Source organism: Schistocerca cancellata, chromosome 12 (genome assembly GCF_023864275.1).
Source record: "Schistocerca cancellata isolate TAMUIC-IGC-003103 chromosome 12, iqSchCanc2.1, whole genome shotgun sequence".
NCBI classification, from domain to species: domain Eukaryota; kingdom Metazoa; phylum Arthropoda; class Insecta; order Orthoptera; family Acrididae; genus Schistocerca; species Schistocerca cancellata.
This window is the reverse complement of record NC_064637.1, coordinates 103,195,605-103,215,698: the sequence shown is the minus strand read 5'-3', so window position 1 is coordinate 103,215,698 and position 20,094 is coordinate 103,195,605. Positions and strand designations below refer to the sequence as shown.

The 20,094-nt window shown below is 43.5% G+C and overlaps 1 protein-coding gene across 1 annotated transcript in view; it reads right to left on the bottom strand.

The window, feature by feature from the left end:
- LOC126109867 (unconventional myosin-Ib) overlaps positions 1-20,094 on the bottom strand; it is a 458,138-nt gene that overhangs the window by 101,096 nt on the left and 336,948 nt on the right. The window lies entirely within an intron of this gene.

Here is a 20,094-nt window from a genome sequence, read left to right as displayed (position 1 = left end):
ATGGGCTGTAAAACACATATCTTAAGAGCTATGAGCAATTCTTGATCTTTGATACTTTGAAATAAATCTCTTCTACTGCACGCTTTTTGCTTTCTATAATTTGAAAAGTGATAGCATTGACCAAAACAAGAAAAAAATGTCCAGTAAACATGTGGTCTAAAATGCATGCTTTAAGAGCTATGAGAACTTGTTCATCTTCACTACCTTGAAACACAACTCTTCTAATGAACAAGTGCTCATAACTTTTAAGGTGTGCCTTTTAGAGCACATGTTTACTGTACATTTTCTTCTTGTTTTGGTCCATACTACCACTTTCCAAACTATGGAAAGCAAACTGACTGCAATAGAAGAGATTAATTACACAGTATTGAAGATCAAGAATTGCTCATAGCTTTTAAGGCATGCATTTTAGAACCCATGTTTACTTGACTTTTCTGTTTAGAATGATCATTTCTGTCCTATCCCTGAATATTGACCATCACTTCTGAAACACCCTGTATATCGCCGACAGTTAAATAACACAACTTCACTGTTAAAAGTGAATATGTATTAGCTATCACTGCTGTCTTTCGTACTGTACCTGAATATGTAATAGCTATGACTCATCAAGCAGTGACAGGAGAACACAAGTATAAAGATACAGAAATCTGTCAGCTTTCGGAGCCAGTGGATCCTTCTTCTGATAAGGGATTAAATTGGAAGGAAGCAAGATGATGGAAAAGGACTGGCAAGATTTCGGAAATGGGTAGAGTTTGAAAAAGTTGCCTAGAACTACGGGTCAGGGGAGATGTACTGGACAGGATGAGAAGTCTGTCCTGTAAGTGTTCCCTGTCCTGGGATTTGGGGCAACTTTTCCAAACTCTACCCACTTCCTAAACCTCACCAGTCCTTTTCCTTTGCCCCTCTTCCTTCCCCTTTAAATCTTTGCTGTAACCTACATAAGATTCCACAACCACGATATGGTGCGCAGCTGTACAGTGTTCCACAGAAGTCGCAAGATGCCAGCACTAGCAGAGGACCCCGCTCTCAGACAGCCTCTCTGCACTGCACTCTACTGGCTGGCCAATGGCTCACATAATCAGGCCTGACCAGCCTCACTCTCAGTCCTAAGTTTACTTTCAGCCCAAGTGTCTTGAACTAGTAGGGCATCCACTCGGTGGCAAGTGTCTTTCTGTACCCATACTATTGAAGTAATAAAGTGCTGTGTTCATTATTACCTGTGTTTTCTTGTAGACAGAACACCCTTCTGCTAGGAGGAGAAGTCACTGGCGCCAAAAGCTCTCAGATTTCTACCCCTTTATACATGTGTTCTCCAAAAGCTACTTGGTGAATAGGTCTTTTTTATCTATCCAATTACATCATGTTTTAAAAAATGTATTACTTTCATTGATATATATATAACACCTTCGTATTTTAACATTCTGTAGAAACCTTATTATGCCAGTCTTAAAACAGGTGCTGTGGACAAAAACACAAGCTGTCAAGATCAGTATTAGTAGTAGTAGTAGTAGTAGTAGAGTATTGTTCATAGAAATTTTTTGGCAGATTAAAACTCTGTGCCAGACTGAGGTTCAAAAATGGGACCTATGCCTTTCATGGGCAATGCTTTGCCAACTGAACTACCCAAGCACGACTCATGATCCATTCTCACAGCTTTACAGGTTCTGTGGTGTCACCACAAGACACCACACTTGCTAGGTGGTAGCCTTTAAATTGGCCGCGGTCCGTTAGTATACGTCGGACCCGCGTGTCGCCACTATCAGTGATTGCAGACCGAGCGCCGCCACACGGCAGGTCTAGAGAGACTTCCTAGCACTCACCCCAGTTGTACAGCTGACTTTGCTAGTGATGGTTCACTGTCTACATATGCTCTCATTTGCAGAGACGACAGTTTAGCATAGCCTTCAGCTACATCATTTGCTACAACCTAGCAAGGCACCATATTCAGTTACTATAATTACTATCTTCAAGAATGTATTCTGAACAGATAATATTGTGAATCATGTACTGCCAAGAGTGACGTTCATCATTAATGGATTAAAGTTAAGTATCAAACTAATTATGTCCGCTTTCTAAATTCTCATTCCTTGCCATGTTCCAGACCTCACGTCAGTATAGTTCTTCCCTCCTCATGCCAGCCTGCGTGAGCTAAAACGCGTGCATTTCGGCCTCCACTCGTAACATGGTGTTGGCTCCTCTGCTAACATAAAAGGTTCACAGGAGAAATTCTGTGAAGTATGGAAGTTAGGAGACCAAGGTACAGGTCAGACATTGGGAAAGGTAGCTTTCAGTAGCGGCAAGGCCATGTGCATTAGGGATGTTAGTGTAAAAGGAGGTAGCATCAATAGTGATGAGCAGGGCACCCTGTGGGAAGGGAACAGGAACTGTGGAGGGTCAGTGGAGGAAATGGTTGGAATGCCACTTTCCTTGGTCATTGTCCTAACCCATACAGCCTCTTCCCTGTTCTCATTCCAGCAATGCACAGCCCTCTATTCCATCAACCCACCCACAGCCATTTTGATCTCCTCCCCCCCCCCCTTCCCTTTCTAACAATCCAACTGCACCTAGCTGCCTTATCCTCTCTCTAGCTCATCCCAGTATACTCCCATGAGCAGCACTTTACCATCTCCCACCCCTACCCTGCTATCCCTCACCCTCGTCACCCCAGCCTCCTCCTTACCCCCATCATCCAGTCACTTCTCCCATGATGCAGTGCTGCCCACAGTGTGGCCTCAGCAGCCAGAGACTATGGTCATGTTTGTGTGACTTAGGTGTGTGTGTTTGTTTGGAGGGGGAGGAGGGCTCACATATGTGTGTGTGTTTTTTGTCTATTTCTGATGAAGGCCTTGTTGCTCGAAAACTTCCGTCCAGATAGTCTTTTTGTGAGCTATCTGTCACTCAGCATATCTGCTATTTGGTGAGTAGCAACTATCCTTTTCACAATATTGTCATATTCCACCCTGGATTTTCCACTGATTGATTTTGCCTAACGGCTTTTCTTCCATCCGGTAACCCAGTGCTGTTTTCCTTTGTTACTTTTTCTAACACATTACTATATTCAATGCCCATCCTTCTGTCTCTTCTTTCCTGTGTTTCACTTGTTACCTTACAAACCACACTCCACACTCTACTTATGAACCACACAGTATCAACCGTCTCCGCCGCACAACAGACAGCTACAAGACTGTGCTGACTGTAGGTGCAGCAGCTCATGTCTCACATTACTCCCTCTCATATTATTAATCCCGTTAGTCCTGCTGATATTATTAATCCTAGACCTTCAAACTGAACCATTCTTGTGTATTTTCACTTCTTATTTCCCATACTTTCCTGTCCCATATCAACTTTTATCTCATTCTACCAACACCTCCTCACCCCCCCCCCCCCCCCCACTCCTTCTCCACTCTATTCCAGTTCACTCCTACCAACTTCACTTAATCTAGTCATGTCTGCCATCCCCTTTCTTCACACATATCCACCCACAGACCTGCAACCTATATTACAAACTTTTTATTTATTTTTTCTTTGATTTCATTGTGCCTTCAAGCCAAATTCAGTTGGTTTTCACCTTTCACTATCGACCTACTCCCTCAGATTTCATCTTGTTTCCCCATTATTCATTCATTTAATCCTTTTTGGGATTTTTCCACATGTTTGGGTGCATTTTTGCAATTTTTTGAACATATTTCTACATTGTTTAGTATTTTTATGCATTTTATCCTCCACCGTGGATCCTTGCTCCTTCCATATGTGTAAATGCAGAAAATTTCCTAGCCAGAACCTTGTCCCACATATTGTTCTTGCATTGTTACTTGGTCCATAGAATACCCACAAATAGACTTATCATCAAATTACCCATCTCTGGCTGCCATCCCTCCTTCCACAATGACCTCCATTTGTTCAGGTTCTACCATTCCTTAACCCTCACCAACATAGTCCTGCAAAACCATATCAATCAGGCCCAAACTTCCTTGCAATACCTCCTTTACATCTGTAAAAGTCTCCTGCTATGAAATCCCAAATTCCTGTATCCCATATCACACACTGACACTTTTGCCCTCCTGCAACTAGAGCAACATGCATGATGCCATCTCAAAAAACTCTCCATCCTGCTCACTTCCTAGTCACACCTTGGACTACCACTATCCACCGTCTCGACAACAATCTCCAAATCTCTCCCACATCCCCTCAAAGCTGACAAACTCTGCCTTGCTGATCTACCACATTTACCCCTTCCTCAGGAACCCCATCACAACCACCACCACCACTGTACAGGATCCAGAACCTCAACAAACTCAAAACAGAAGTAACAGTCCATTCCAAAGGCCTCAGATTTTGGCGCACTCCTAAATTCAGTCAGACAGGGCTTGTTAAAGACCTTCTCTTGGTCCCTACAGTGGAAACACTTTTTCACCATGAACCCTACAAAGGCTCAACCGAAGACCAATGCTGAACCTTGTCTGACTCAGTTCACTCCTCCATCCAACTGTGAACCACCCCACTGCCCCCAAATCATCCCCTGTTAACTTTCCAGAATTTCTTAAACTCGAACCTTGCCTCACAATCATTCCCCAAATCCCTCAACATGCAAACTAACCTTACACCCACAAAAAGAACTGCACTCACCAACTAAAAACTGATCCCGACCTTTTTAACCCTACCTGCTAACATAGGCTCCACCACTGTCGTTTTGAACTGTAAGGATTACCTGGCAGAAGGACTTGGCCAGCTGTCAGATTCATCTACCTACAAACCCTGCCACATTGGTCCCATTCCAGAGATCTATCACAATCTCCAGTGTCTCCTCAAATCCTTATGCCCATCCCAGAACCTTTCCCCAGAACCTATCTCTCTCCTCACCTCTATCACTCCTCACACTCCTACCTTCTACATTTTTCCGTCCATAAACCCAACCACCCAGAACGCCACATTGTGGCTGGTTAGAGTGCCCCCACTGAGAGAATCTCTGGTCCTATAGACCAACACCTTCAGGCTATTACCTGAAACCTACCCTCCTACGTAAAAGATACCGATCATTTCCTCCACCGACTGTTCCTACAACTCACAGTACCCTGCTCATCACTATTGATGCCACCTTCCTTTACACTAACACCTCTAATACCCATGGCCCTACTATTATTGAACTGCACCTTTCTCAACACCTGATCTACAGCCTCCTTCCTGGTCATCATGACCAACTATATCCTCACCCACAATTACTTCTCCTTTGAAGGCATCACCTGCAAACAAATCTTGGGTACAGCTACCGGCAACTGCATGGCACCATCCTATGCCAACCTATTCATAGACCATCTAGAGTAATCCCTCCTAAACATCTAAAATCCTGAACTCCTTACTGGGTTCAAATTCACTGATGACACCTTCATGATCTAGATAGAGGCTGAGGACACCCTATTCAAATTCCTCCAGAACCTCAACACCTTCTCCCCCATTTGCTTCACCTGGTCCCACTCAACCCAACAAACCACCTCCCTTGATGCTGACCTCCACCTTAAAGATGGCTACATCAGTACCTCTGCCCATATTAAACCTACCAACCACCAGCAATACAACCACTTTTACAACTGTCACTCATTCCATACCAAGAAGTCCTTCCATACAGCCTAGCCATCCAAGGTCTTTTCCACATCTCCTCCCCCTGCCCACTGTCTAACCTACTGACTGCACCCAGCTGCTGTGCCCTCTCCCCACCTTGTTACAGTATGCCCCAACACAAGCAGCACTTTACCACCCCCCCCCCCCCCACCCCATCACCCTTACCCTACTATCCCTCCCCCTGCCCACCCCAGCCTCCTCCTTATCCACACAACCTCGTTGCTTCTCCCATCATGTGCTGTTGCTCACAGTCAGACCTCAGCAGCCATAGACCATGGTCGTGTGTGTGTGTGTGTGTTTTGTCTATTTATTTACAATGGAGGCCTTGTTAACTGAAGGCTCTGTGTCGAACAGTCTTGCCACACACACACCACACAATTTACAACCTGATGTTTTCTGCACAATTGTAACTGCCCTACTAAGTGGACTACACCTGTCAGAATAGACTAACCATTTTGTGTCAACATGTCCACCCTTCAATACCTGAGCTGCTTCCCAGGGGAAAATAAGCACTAATGGCTTGCTCTCGCCACATGTACTTGGAGGTACTACCCAGCCTAAAAACATACAACTTGTAACAGCTATAATTATTAGTCTGCAAATGACATAATTACTGATGTTGCTCAGTACATCATCCTCAGTCACCAACAGAAATGTCTGCACGTATACCTGTTACACCCTTTATATTCGTGGTTAAAAAATTTGTAGGTAATGCTACAGCATTGGAAACCACGAGTTCAATTTCAATTTGAGTTTATTTTTTGTTCTGTACAGTTATAATCAATGCAGGGTCCAGTTTGTAAAGATCAAAGTTTGATCAGTTAAACCAAAATGTTGTTATGAATGAAGAAAACCACATTTATTACTCAGACAAGTGCCCAGTGGGCATTCTAAATGCAAAAGATACCACACTTATATTTCTAAAAAATTCAACAATGCAATCACCCTCAGTTAAGCATCAGTGTTGTGACTCTACACTAATCAGCCTTTCCTATGGCTGTTGCATGCTTCAAATGTATTTTGGAAGCAGAATATATGCTTATTGATTTTATTACTATTCCATTATCATTCGCAGTAAATGGATACAAAGTACTACAATGCTGGGAAACATCACCAGAAAAATGTACTGAATCTCACAAACAGCAAATAGTGAAATAGAAGGTCCAAATTTATACTCAAAGATCTAATGTATGAACCACAAAAATTTCAGGGATTTTGAAAGAATAATCAGAATTGAACATTTCCCCCTCTTGCAAATTGTTTCCCAGCAAAAGCAGAGACTATGTGAATGAGGTCCCGCATTCCTGGTTGCAGCAGCAAAAACATCGCTGATGTTCTGTCTGTGCCCCCAGCTGCAAGTTGTGCCACATCACATGCGGGCATAGAGTCTACAAGGGGAGGCAAGAGGGAACATTTGAAAATACCAGCACATCATAAATATGGCAGCAGTATACGTGCTTGACATATGTCCTTAATTCTCATAAGGCAGCCCCCTCCCTTTAATGCACAACAGAATCACAACATTAGTTTACTATTTGTATGTGGGTGTAGTAGGCTGATGTTGGCTTGCTGTTTATACATTTATCAGTTTCACACAACAAAGCTATTGTAGTAGGCTCTGAAGAGCCATCTATGCTATACTGCAGGTGAGTAGATCTATACCTAATCTACGGAGCCAAATGCATTAACTGAAGAAAGAAAATATTAGTTTTATGCACTAGTAGATAAGTTATAGAAAGTATGAAGTTTCAAGGGCAAAAAGATGTACACTCCAGGAATGAAGAGACAAGGACTGGCCAATCTGGGGCTAGTTTTTTGATGGACTTTCCACAATCATCTAGTTAGATATTGGCAGTAAGTTACATTTCAACCAATCAACCCACAACATGTAACATACAAAACACATTTTGGTTTACATTAAAAAACAGCTGTCATGAAAATAAAGCAATAAATCAATTAAAAAGATCAGCTGTGAAGCTCTGTATGCAAACAGATGTTCATCCAAGCTGAATAACCATTTTTAAGTTTATTCTATGTTTCCCCACTTTGAGAAGCATTAATGTGCCATTATTTGTGGGTTGTTTTTGATGATTCAACAGTATTTTCTGCAGAATGAAATTTTCACTCTGCAGCGGTGTGTTCACTGATATGAAACTTCCTGGCATCTCCTACGTTCCACACTTCCCAGAAGTTATCCTGCATGATTTTCAAATAAAAAGGCAGTCTCTGATGCAGGCATTTATTAAAATTGATGCATTTCATGCTAGTGGCACATACTCAGAATTTCTTAGATAGTATAACCACACTAATCGAAAAGTAAACATTGAACTGACTAGTGCTGTTTATGCTATCTAAGAAATTCTGAAGATATGCCAGTGGCACAAAACAGGTCAATTTTAAAATAAATACCTCCAACAGAGACTGCCTTTTTATTCGAAAATTGTATTACTGCTGCTGAACAAGGCCAAAAATGGAGTCCGAGTCTGGCTGTCAGTTTTAACCTGCCATGCAGTTTCTATCAGTGCACACTCCACCGCAGAGTGGAAATTTCTTTCTGGAAACAATACATCATGCTGGTGCTAAGACATCTCTTCACAGTATTCTTCCTTCCTAGGACTGCTAGTTCTGCAAGATAGGCAGAAGAACTTCTATGAAGTTTGAGAGTTAGGAGATGGGGTACTGGCAGAAGCATTTTCTAGCTATGATTCAAAACTACAGTATTATCCCATTTTATGTTCCCACATTTTGCATGTTCCTGTCATTTACACATTTTTTTCCCAATCCCGTCAAATTTTGTATATTCACAATGTCTTGAACACTTCGGTTTTACGCTTTTGAAATTTTGTATTTTCTACAGTTTACACCACACCTAGCAACTCGACTTGAAGAAAAATATCAAGTAAAAGGAATCTTTCAAATTTTGTGCAGGCTCTATAAGAGTGCTCTCTTCAGAATGTATAGTTCAAACAGCATATAATTCACGATGATTGGGAAAGGATAAGCCTCCTAGCTTCAGTGTATTTTAACTTAAAGTCGGTTTACGGTTCGGAGGTGTCATAAATATGCTGCACCTCACGCACAGTTCTTAGGTGACATCACAGCTGTGTATTTATTCACAGTAACTACTCCTTTCATCAATCCATTTCACTTTTCTACATCTTTCATTTTCTGAATTGTCTCCTTTTTGCCGTCCCCCCTTCCACCTATGTTACATACAATGCACGTAGCTTTTCACTCTTATTAACTTGTGCATGATGTTTTAACAGTAATCTCTGACCTACATATTAGCCTGTCTTTCACCTTTAAGCTGTCAGATTTTCAAATCTCTTCTCACCCCATCCGGTAAGTCTCCCCTGACCTGAGGTTCTGACTGACTTTTCTAAACTGTACCCCTTTTCCTAAAACTCCCCAGTCCTTTTCCTTCACCCCTCTTTCTTCCCCCTCAACTCTTCCGCCAGAAGAAGGAGCCACTGGCTCTGAAAACTTGTGAAAGTTAAATTCTTTTGTGTGTCTGTTCTCCTGCCACAACTAGGTGAGTAGATTATTTTATCTGTCCATTTAAATCATTTATGTATATAGAGAGTGACAGCAGTCCTGTCACACTCCTCTGTGGCACTCCTGATGATACCCTTGTCTCTAATGAACACTCACCATCGAGGACAACATACTGGGTTCTATTACTTAAGAAGTCTTCGAGCAACTCACATATCTGTGAAATTAATCCATATGCCCATACCTTTGTTAAGTGCCTGAAATGGGCCTTCCGGAACTCTAGAAATACAGGTATGGCATCTGCCTGTTGCCCTTCATCCATAGTTTGCAGTATATTATGTGAGAAATGAGCAAGCAGGGGGGGGGGGGGGGGGGGGCTATCTCACAATGTTTCAACTACTAGTACCATTTACTTACCAGCAGATAGTAGAATTAGCAGCAGTAGCTTTTCACTTGATATTTGAGGTAAGTACTAGAAATAGGACTTAAGCACACTGTTATATATGAATATGCATTGCAAAACCTTCGTCTGGCTTTTCCAGAACATTTGTACCTTTGAAAGTGATTTCACCTTGTTTACACTTTCCCTTCACTTACACCACCAATCCTCAGATCCCCTAAAAGTGTAAAGTGGTGTAATCACTGAATTAAAAGGTGGCACCCATACTCATGCTAATAATATAAAAACTTATATTTGCATACACTACTGAAATATGCTTACTGGTCAGGCTTTAAACTAATCTACCTTCAAAGTACTAAGTGAATGATTAGGAATCATAAGAGGTAAAATAGTTTTGTAAACATTCTGTAAATATTAGTTTTTGGGGAAGGATATGTTTTAAACTCTCTGAATCACGTATATAAAAAATGGCAATTTTAGTATCTCACCACATCATGGATAAATTTCTGCCGACACCCACCCATAGAGATGTGCTAATAAACCACCTACCAAGTCCCATGGGATCTACCAGTTATAAATTTGTTAAAGAACTCTGACTTCCCCCATTGTAACTAAAGTTCATACTCTACTGGGTGATATACCTTAACATGTCTCTATTCAGAGTGGGCACTTGCATCTATTAATTTATAATTCCTTCAACACCTGTGATTACTGTTTATTAAACATTATCTTTGTTCTGGTCCAATGATTGAGGCTGGTGCCTCTGTCATCCTGATAATAAAGTACTGTTTTCCATTTTGGGTAAAGCAATTAAGGCAGTTTTTACTCTGATAATACACTTTGTCACTAACGCAAATGAAATACGCAGTCATCAAAAATTAGAGATTATTACCTGAATAATAATGAATGCATTAGTATAAAATATTATCAAATATAACACAAATAATCAAAGTTACTTTTAGTCCTGAGCAAACAATAAAAAAGTGGAGTCTTACATTATTACAATCAGTCTTTCAATCACATATCAAATATTGGAAGCTCACATGAATGTGAGTGAATGTGCATGTTCAAAATGTAAAAATGGCTGCACATCTATTATCATGTCACACTGCCCAAACTGTGAGATATGTTCTCCGTATAGATCGTGAGGGAAGCTCCATCGAATTGGTAAATAACATTTTCAATGTGTTGAATTCAAGGTACATCTAATAGGGAAAATAGGGAGGGTAGCAAGGATGGAGGCATGGTTGTCAGAGGGAAGCCAAAGATATTCTTTGGCTTCCCTCTGACAACTATGCCTCCATCCTTGCTACCCTCCCTATTTTCCTTTCCCTGTTGCTTCATAACCTGGGTTGTGAGTAACTGAATCTCCTTTCCCTTCTTCCCTTTCTTTCCCCTCTCTCCTCCCCAATGAAGGAACATTTGTTCCGAAAGCTAGGAATGTAAATTTTTGGTTCTGTTTTATGTGTATCTATCGGCTGTACTGAGCTGAGGTAAGTACTGTCCAGCCCCTCTATCTCTTTGTTAGTATTTGTTTCACATCTTTATATGAGATTTTCCATTAATCATTCAAAAAGGATTTACTATGTCAATAAATTCACTTTTTGGATTTTTCACAGATGTGAAAAATGCTGGGCAAACTGACAGCCTTACTACCAGACTGCATCTTGAAAATTTATTTTCTAGACTATTTGGCCTTGTTGCATTTCATAATAATCCCATACCATCTGAGGTAAAAAACAGAATTTTCCAACTAATACAGACTGGCAATGTGACATGGTGCATCTCTTTTCAGTGTAAAAACATAAGAAGTTCTTCAGCAGTTACAACAGAAAATTACCAGTTAAGTGTACTTTTGATAAATGGGCTTACTTCTTCATCACCTGAGTGGTTTGCTACAGTATCTGTGTTTGAAATTATTTTTGCATCTTTTCATGGAGCAAATATTTCACATTGCAAATGCATGATGGAATCATTAGCATCACCAATACAATCAAGATTTCTCACAATCAAAAAGAAAAGAATTGATTTATATGTAAGAATGAGATCTATTATCCGCATCAAATTCTTGAATAAAAGAGCTAAATGGAATGTGATGAAGTGGGCTTCAGTGAAAAGAAATCTTTGGACTGCATCATTTTCAGTAACTTCAAGTTAAACTTTCCACATCAACATTGTACAATAAGTTTCATCATCTGTCTCATTGTCTCTAAATATGTCTGAACTAAAGTAGCACATAAAGCTGTAAAATATTCTCTGTAGTCACACACTTAAGCCTTATAAGTGTGAATGACGACAATCAACTGCTATGTTTGGATACCGACAAGCATTGTCATCAGTACTGTTATTGCTTCACATTTCCTTTAGAATATTTCAGATGCTAATTCTTTCAAATCATGAATGAAAACTTCAAAATTGTTTGAAAATAAGAGACCTGGAAAACTGTTTTATCGTGCGTAGTTCCTGCTAGTGGGTGCCTGACTGTGCTCATGCTGGCTGCCCAATGACGTAACATTTCGCTGACCAATGAGAGCGTTCATGCTGACATGGCCTATCTTCCTTTCCTATGTACCTTGTGTAAGCACTGGTCATAATTTGTTGTTAGTATACTTTTTGGAAGTGCCAGTTGCAGTTGCTTCTGCCTATTAATATATAACTTGATTTGATCCATGCTCTAAAGGCTCTCCTTCACAATGCAATTGACAGAGCACAAGTGTATATGAATGAATGATTGAATAAATGTGTGGCGTAGAGCACCACAAATATCGATATTTGTTCAGTGTATGAGTGTGCTATCTTTAGGGAGAGGGCTGAGGGAGGATGTCGGCCGCTAACAGCAGTTAGCCTCAGGACTTGTATCTGTGTAGAAGCAAAGTGCTAATAAAGCTGTATCTGAGAGAATTCTAGTTGTTTACCTACAACTATATCCTTTTCCCTCACTGGTGACCCCGCTTTTTGTGTAATATGCATCCAAATTACTGCCCGAAGGTTATTTACGCGCCTACCGCGTCAGGTTTCTTCACGATCGTGAGGGCCATTGTTCAGCTTCAGACAATGCCCTTGCAGCACTCACCGCCACCCGGATTTCAGCAACATCTCTCCAGCACTCCTGCCATCATAGTGGACATGCCGCAAGACTCTTCGGAATCCTTCAGCCCAAACATGCAGTGGAATTCATCAAGTGCCGCCAGTTTCTTCCAACCGCCAACGCTCGCGGACTCTGGCTTTGTTAGCCTTGATCTTTCCACGTGTTCTCCACAGTGTTGTTCAGAACATTCCTGCTCCTGTGTCGAACACACAATTCAATATAGTTCGTGGCGTCGAGCGAAGTTTTGCTACTTTGGAAAATCCAGTAGTAAATTCAAACTTGAATCAGTTCCCGCCACGTGTGTATCTTTCCGTGCCGGCTAGTCAACAGGTGCTCAATGCTTGCCAAACAGCAAATATCACACCGAGTGTGCATCCTAGTGGACATGTGTGGTATCCTTGTGTTGCTTCTAATCAAGTCAACAATTCTGTGCTGGACAGTAATTACCCAGACATCTACAACCAGCCCCACCAATCATGGTCAAGTGAATACAGTGTGCATAACGGACATTCACCAGCGTACTTAAGTACTTGGGGCTTCTCTCTGAGCTATCACATCAATGAGAATGCACATTTTGACTACGATCCTCACACCGTTCGAGCGTCCATCGCTTCTCAGCCGCGCCCCCCACCCCCCCACCCACCCCCCGGCGTCAAGTGAATTTCACGATACCCGCACTACGGGACGCCAATAATTCGGACTCGCTATCTTCTGCATGCTCTAGTTCCGTCTGAAGAAATAGGTGCACCGCTACAGTGACTGCAGTGCCGAATCTGCCGAATCAACCAGACTTCAAACCCGCTCACCCAGAGTTCTGGTTTAACCTGGTTGAGCAAACATTCAATGTCTGTGCTTTGGATGACGACGCACACTTCGCCTGCCTCATGAACCATCTTCACGACCGTGTTGATTTAATTTACGATCTGGTCAAAGCACCCCCCCTAGCAGGGAAGTATGCTGTGGCGAAACAGACTATACTGGAGAGCATCTCGAAAACCAGGAGAGAAAATGTGCGACAGCTCATCTACAAAGAGCGTCTCGGCGATAGGTCTCTGTCCCAGCTGTGGCGGTGCATCCATCTTCTCATTGATGAGCAAGTTATGCCTGATGACACGCTCGCAGAAATCTGGACAGAAAAGCTGCCTTTGCCTGTCCAGGCTGCAATCTCTGCGTATGAAGATAGGCCAGTAAATGAATGTTTACGTGCCGCCAACAGGCATACTCCGCCAAGCAACGTGAGCTCCGTGCACTGCATTCTGGACGTGACCGCACTAAGAAGCTTTCTGACACCACGCCCTTGTCTGGTGCTGCAAATAGCAAGTTTGTTAAACTAGCCGCCCTGCCTGCACCTTCAACTCCCTGCAAAGACAGTGCATCGGCCTCTGTGGAAGACTTTGGGTCACATACTCCGTCACCTAGAAACTACCCACAGGTTCACAGGCCCGCCCAACCTTACTGTTCCTTCCACGCAAGATTCGGGGAGCAAGCTCGCAAATGCCAGTCACCGTGTTCTTACTCAAACTCCAACCGCAGGTAGGCTGTGGTGCCACCTCCTGCGATGTAAACAACGGGCACCATCCAACGTTGCATTCCGTTTCAGACAAAAACAGGAAGTGTGGTCGAGTCTATGTTCGCGATTTACAATCAGGTGTACGTTTTCTGGTAGACACTGGTGCAGATGTCTCTTTGCTGCCGGTTCACCTAGCAACCAATAAAGTGCAACCACACAAAACAGTACTTCGTGCAGTGAACTTGTCTACCCTAAAATGCTCGGGTTCTACTCTGTATACAGTGAAACTTTCGCCTGAGTGCAAGCTGGAGTGGACGGTTTTAGTGTCAACAATTGAAGAACCTATTCTCGGAATTGATTTCCTCAAGCACTATCAGTTGTCACTAGATTTTGTGCACAATACTGTGTTTTACTCCCCACTAAACAAACATATTCCTTTTGCTACGCCGAGTGACAGTTCGGCTAACACCAAACATGTGTGCTGTGCTAAGAAGTGTTTAAACTTATCTTTGGAGCTGCAATCTTGGACAAACAAGTGGCTAGTGGAGTGTGCCAAGTCTTCGAAGTTCCGGGTGGAACGTATGGAATTGCTGCTGCATCTCCACAACATACACCACGAGTTGGCCTCCACACAACAACGCCTCACGACACTACAAGCAGACGACTCGTCGGCTACAGACAAGGTCAGTCCGTGTCAATCTGGTGTTCCGGTGCCAGTGCACGTTAATGACAATGTTGTGAACTCTGTAAACTGTGTCAGCACCCCCTCTTGTAATGACAGTGTATGCCCGAGTGCTCATGATCCTTGTGTTCTGAATGGAGAATTAACTTCCCAAGCTCATGGCAATGAACTACGGCCATCTGCTGTCCAAGAACCAGTGTACCAACCTCGTCCATGTTAAGACACATGCGGCCTTTACACAGCCTACGAGCGGTTGGCACACCTGTACTTCCGTGCCCTCAGCGCCACAGCTTTGCCCATCCGCCACCGCCTGCTCCGCTTCACGGACATCTGACTGTCATGCCGCGCCATGTATTGCAGTAGTCACTAATGGCACAGTTCATTGGTTACGTCCAACTGATGGGTCACCCATATCGCAACGCCCACGCCGCCTCAAGCCAAAATTTATGAAAATTGCAAAAGAACAATTAGATGATCTATTACAAAAGGGAATAATTGAACCTTCTTCCAGTTGCTGGGCTAGTCCTATCCTGTCTGACCAAAAGAAAGACGGTACTTGGCATATGGTCGGAGATTATAGGTATTTAAATGCCCGCACCATCTTTAATAAATACCCGGTCCCACACATTGCGGACTTCAATCATGTGCTCGCAGGTGCAAAGTACTTCTCTGTTTTGGACTGTAAGCACGCATCTCATCATATTCCTATGTCTCCGGAGGATATTGAAAAGACTGCCATAACCACTCCCTTCTGGCTGTTTCAATACAAATTTATGCCATTTGGGTTGAAAAATGCCCTCCAAATGTGGCAGCATTTCATCAATTAAACTTTATCCCATCTAGACTTTTGTTTCGTATACATGGACGACATGTTGGTTTTTGCTTCCACTTTGGAACAGAGTGAGGAGCATCTTCAAGTCATGACAGATATTTTAGCAGCCGCTGGTATTGAACTGAACAATAAAAAGACTCAATTGCACTAGTCATCTGTCACATTCCTAAGTTATGTTGTGTCATCGGACGGTATGACACCACCGCAGGATAAGATCAAGCCTGTTCTCGAGATGCCACACCCCCAGACCTATAGGGAATTATGCAGGTTCCTTGGAACTGTTAATTATTACCATAAACATTTGCCAGCCGCTTCTGCAGTGCAGGCTCCTCTCACAGATGCTCTCACTGGCCACAAACTTCTAGCACCCGCCAGGTCCCATGGACACCAGACACGGACAAGGCATTTAATGCTCTCAAACAGCTGTTGGCCTCCGCTGTCACTATTGCTCACCCACGTGCGGACGCCACAATGTTTATCACTACTGACACTAGTGACAATGCTGTCGGTGCAGTACTGAGTCAGACATACAATGATGTCATGACCCCCCTGCAGTTTTTCTCAAAAAAGCTAAACAACACGCAGAAGAAATACTCAGCATTCGACAGAGAATTACTTGCAGTTTACGAGGCCATAAGACACTTCAGAACTGATGTCGAGGGACAAGATTTCTATGAGCTCACTGATTACAAGCCATTGGTTCCTGCTATAAAAAATCCTGCGGCTCATCCGCCCCCATGACGCTTTTGTCACATCGATTACATCTTGCAATTTACAAATGACACTCGCTACATCCGAGGAGCGGACAATGTGGTTGCTGATTTTCTCTCATGCGTTGGTGCTGTCACAACCTTAATTGACTTAACAGACCTACCTCGGTTGCAATCGGCAGACCCCGATACCGTGCAGTTAATTTTGGACCACAGTTCCTCTCTCCAACCGGTACGCTCTACTTTCCCTGGCATATCTGATTTAGTGTGGTGTGATGAATTGACTGGTACGTTGCGGCCATTCATTCCTAAGCCCCTTCAATGCCAGGTCTTTGACAAACTACACACATTAGCACACCCCGGTGTCAAAGCTTCCACCCGTCCGGTAGCTGAACGGTTTGTCTGGAGAGACATGCGCCGTGACTGTCAGTCTTGGGCCAGGGCATGCATGTTGTGTCAACAGAACAAAGTTTCCAGGCACACTTCCCCACCCCTTGGCTGTTTTGCCCAACCGCCAGGCCGGTTTCACCACGTTCATGTGGACCTCATAGGCCCTTTGCCCCCCTCCGAGGGTTCCGTTACTTGTTTACAGCTACTGACAGGATGGCTCGGTGGGCTGAGGCTGTGCCTATTCCAAACATTACCTCTGAGACAGTAAGTTGAGCATTCTTAGATTCGTGGATCTCTAGATTTGGCTCACCTTGTTACCTCACCACTGACCAGGGACGACAATTCGAGTCTTCAGTTTTCTCCGACTTACGTAAAATGTGTGGTATTGTCAAAATTCATACTTCTGCATACCACCCCCAAAGCAATGGGCTGGTCGAGTGATGGCATCGCACCTTAAAGTCTGCCTTGTGTTGCCATGACTCACTATGGACAGAAGCACTGTCCTTCGTGCTTCTTGGCCTTCGTGCTACTTTCAAGGAAGACCTCAAGGGTTCCGTAGCCGAGTTGGTGTATGGACAACCTCTGGTTTTGCCTGGAGAATTAGTCACTCCCACCCCACTTCCATGGCCCTCCCTTCACTTCTCGAGCAACTGTGCTTGCACTGCAGCAAAATTCAGCCGCCACCTCCGGCTACTCATACACCTCCGCGTGTGTACATACCGCGCACGCTAGACTCTTGTCAGTACGTGCTTCTCAGAGACGACTCAGTCAAAGCCCCACTTCAGTTGCCCTACACAGGTCCTTACAAGGTCATCAAGTGCTCCGAGAATAACGTGGATCTCCTCATAAAAGACTCTGTAACCACGGTCTCACTCAATCGAGTGAAACCAGCTTTCATTGAGCCTCAGGTGAACCTCCCTGATTCTGCCCCTATTTCTCTCACTCCTGCTTCGAGCGGCCATCCATCTTCTCATACCATACATTTGGGTATTGATTCTCCACAGCGTGCTCCTCTGTCAAGCACTGCTTCTTCTCCGCATCCATCTAATTCGAGTGGCCGATCTTTTCGAGGTTTCACTTCTCACAGCCCTCGCAGTCGAACTGCCAACCACTTGGATTCTACCATTGTGTTACCATCTTCGTGTGACAGCTCTTTGTCACGCCGTTCAATCCACGCTGGCTTCTCGTTGCCTTCGGTCACGCTCCCTCGTCATCAGCTGATCGCCCGAGGTTGTCACCTGCACAGTCCAGTGCACCTGCCACCCCCCTCTTCGCAGATGCTTCCCCCTGCCATGGCTTTCCCACACTTCCCTAACATTGCTCGTACAGGTGCCACCCAAGAATTCACAACACATGTACACCCTGATGACATACATAAATTATGTGTTGTCGTATATGGCGATACGGTGTGTGTGGTACTCGGGTGTGACAAGGTTGAGGGAGGAAGCGCAGAAACTCGTGTGGTGCGCCATTTTAAATTGAGCACAAGTGCTGCGTGTGGCAATTTACGTGCCTTTGTTAGGCCTTCTGGCAAAGGTGATTCTCTGCCTGCCTGCTGACGAAGTGCTGCACCTCCACTCCAGGACAGGATGTCGTCTTCAGCTGCTGGCGTCGCTTGCTGACTTTACCGTCGACATACCGGGTTTCACCCACTGGTCTACCAGTCGACTGCTTCCGCCTGATGTGGAAAAACTGTACATTATCTTCCTAACTTCTCATCTCCCCCCCCCCCCCATTCACAGGGACATACTCAATACTGTGCGGGGGGAGGGGGGGGGGGCTATGTGGCGTAGAGCGCCATAAATATTGATATTTGTTCAGTGTATAAGTGTGCTATCTTTGGGCAGAGGGCTTTGGGAGGATGTTGGCCGCTAACGGCAGTTAGCCTCCGGACTTGTATCTGTGTAGAAGTGAAGTGCTAATAAATCTGTATCTGAGAGAATTCTAGTTGTTTACCTACAACTATATCCTATTCCCTCAAATGAATGAATGAGTTGTCAGTGAAGTCACTACAGATGGAGCACATGCTAGAATTTGGGAAGTAAGGAATTTGGCTGCATTCATTTTAAACAAATCATCTCAATATTTATGTTAAATAAGTTAAAGAAACCATGGCACACCTAAATCAAAAGTTGGAGTCGTGAATGATGGCAGTCAAGTTTAGGCTTGCTCTGCACATATCTGAGAGCCAATGGCTGTTCATAGTGTTCTGAGCATCCTGCTGTGAATTTTGTATACAGTGTGAGCATTATATGTGATCACAGCAAATTATTTAGTAAATTTTTATTCCATTTGCTGTGAGTTGTCATGGCTGATGGTGTGGCGAGCGACAAATTGTACACAAGCAAGTGAGGTACATAATTTGTGGGATACACACTTCCATCATGTGCAAAACATGTGTATGTGTACCGTAACTGTACACATACACTGTCAACAATGCAATCCTAGTCCTCGTCTCGAGATGCATGAACCGCCATCATTCATAGATCGGTCTATAGATGGCCAGGTGAGGATTTGAACTGCCTTCCTCCCAAAAGTGAATCCAGCATATTTCCACTGTTCCACAATGATCGGTGTGCATCTGTGGAGTATATTACAGTTTCCTTTTCTGCAGGTGTTCTTTGAACACTATCGAGCAACTGAGGGGTCGCTCCTAAATCAGCATCTTCTAAGGATAATGATGCAACACAGAAATGTGACAATGTACTGAAGTAGTGAACTGAATACATAATGAAATGAAACAAGACAGACTGAAATAAAGTAAATAATCTGTTTATTATATCAAAAGTAATCACCATAACTGCTAATACTTTCATTCCATTGTGGGACAACATGTTTAGTGCCTTCATTAAAAATGTTTGTGGTTGCCTACAGCACCATGATTGTACCCAGGTGTGTACCTTTTTGTGCGAAGCAAATCGAAGCCCATGGATATCTTTTTTCATGGCTCCAAAAATACGGAGAGTGTACTGAGAGAGACTGGGACTGTATGGTGTATGTTTGAGGGATTACCAGGAAAACTTCTGTAACTCAGTCAAAAAAACATTGGCAACATGTGGATGGGCATTATCCTACAATGGAACGATGCCGTTCATCAACATTCCTGCTCGTTTTGACTTGAAAACGTGCTTCAATTTTTGCAAAGTGCTGTTGTGCATTAACTGTGGTGCTGTGTTCCAGAAAGTCATTGAGCAGTGGGCCCTTGCAATCAAAGAAAAACTTCATCATGTCTCCTGGACACAGTATTCCTATTGCTTCAACTACTTTGCACAAGTTTCACTGGAAGGCCCTTACACATCCTCCATATAGTGCCTGTCTCTCCCCATACTTCTTTTTGGCCCAGTGAAGCTGCCCCAAAGCCATATGAAGTATAT